Consider the following 2063-nt stretch of genomic DNA (forward strand, 5'->3'; position numbering starts at 1 on the left):
ATTCTTTGGTGTCAATACTAAATGACAGATGTATAGGGATTCTAATTGAATGAAAGTTAGAATGAAATTTTAATGTGATAAATAGAATCCATTTTTCTTTATTTTTTTAAGTAATATCCAAGAAAAAATCTACTTACTAGTTATTTCTAAGGATCTTGAATGTTCTGTAACGAAAAAGGAAAAAAAACAATTTTCAAAAAGACGACGAAAATATTACAAATCGCGTGAAATTGATTAAAAGTATTTCTTTTCTTTGAGAAACAATCAGTATAAAGTTACTAATAATAGAAATTTTCGATTACTCGATCCCAGATTTAATAATAATCTCGAGAATCGTGCTCCTTTTATTCTCATCCGAAACAGTTGCGACTTATTAGCGACAGCGACGAGCCGAACAAGAGAACAAATCCTTTTCCTCGATTCCTCGAACGATTCCTCTCACCTCGCCACACGATGTACGTGCATACATTGACAAATCCCCCATTCATTCGATCTCCGCTCGTCTTTCCTCTCTCGTCGCCTCACGAAAGTCATCTTTCGAGAATTTACGGAGGTGTATACTTGTTACAAAATCACCATCCCCCCTGACACAACAATGATCACACCGGTAAGGTGCTCTCGATCGAGCGGCCGGCTATTTTGAATAGTTTCCCACAGAGAGACGGTGAAAAATCCTCCTCGAACGAGGAGGAGATCGAACGTCCACGCGTTCTATGATTCACCAAACGCGAAACGAGATGGAACGAGAGGCTCATTATCGTGGAACGAGAGAGTTAACGTGACTTCGCGAAATAATCTCGGCCTAGAGCGCGTTAACGCGAAATCAGGCGTTCAGATCGTGAGACGAGCGAAACAGAGGCAGCCACCGTCGCGATACCATGCCATTTCGATGCAAAATCCCTCCTCCCTCGGGTAGAGGATCACCTTGATCCCTGAAATGTTAGGTCGAAACGTTTCCTCTCTGCATAAAACCTAATCTGTCTCCATCGGTAGACGTTTGTTTTTCTCGCGGGAGAAGTAAGAAGGAGATCGAGCCTATCGCCGTATCGCGGAATTGGATTACGTATCTCCTGCCCCCCTCATTTATTTATCGTGACGGCCTCCCCGAGGTGTTGCCATTTCAACACCTTTTTTCACGCGTCTATTTACGATTATGAGAATTACACAAGGCAATTAGAGCCTGTATAAATACAGGTATGGAAAATCGGTACACGATTTCGCGTATAATTGCAACACGCGCAATTCGTTTTTAAACATCGTGGCGGATAACGATGAAATGATTACAGGGTGGAATAATCGTTCGAATAATCGTGTTTCGGTTCAAGTATTTAATAAAGCGGTCACAAGTGGAGAGACGACTTCCTCGTTCGTTCCAATGAATTTTAATCGAATTTGATTTATGGTTGCACATTATTAAAAGGCTATCGTAGATATGGTGAAACGAAACGTCGAACGCATCTCCAAAACGTATATCCAATCGGAGGAAAGGAACGAATAATTTCGGTTATCAATTACACCGACATTTTGGTCGGTTATTTTCGTTCATTTGAGCGTGGGAACGCGAGAAGGGCTTCCTACGGGAACGGGGAAGCTCGAAATTCGATTTCGTGATTACGAGGCGTATCTCGACCACGCTCGGAAACCACGCTTAGAAACGGTTATTGCTCGCTAAAGTGCTACGAGATTGCACGCGCGCCGTGATCCGCACACATGCGCGCGCAAGATCAAGAACGTTGGAGAGAAAGGGGAAAGAAGAGCGCGAGGTGGAGGCGGCGAGGGATGATGGCCGGGGAGGGGGAACGAAAACACGGGGCGATCGAACAGTTATACCGTTCTCGATACGGACCAAGGTGGTTAGGGCCTGGAGAGTCGGATGGCTCATTTTCACCTGGGGTTACCTTTGGCACACAATCATCCGCCATTAAGCCTGTCTGCAAAAATTTCGAAAAACACCGGAATATCCCTTTACACAGCGACGGGGCTGAACGGGAGGAGAGGAGAGGAGAGGAGAGGCGAGGCGAGTCTCTCTTCTCAAGTGGTACGCGCATAACCCGTCCGCGGCT

Source organism: Apis dorsata, unplaced genomic scaffold, assembly GCF_000469605.1.
Source record: "Apis dorsata unplaced genomic scaffold, Apis dorsata 1.3 scaffold_504, whole genome shotgun sequence".
In the NCBI taxonomy this organism is placed as follows: domain Eukaryota; kingdom Metazoa; phylum Arthropoda; class Insecta; order Hymenoptera; family Apidae; genus Apis; species Apis dorsata.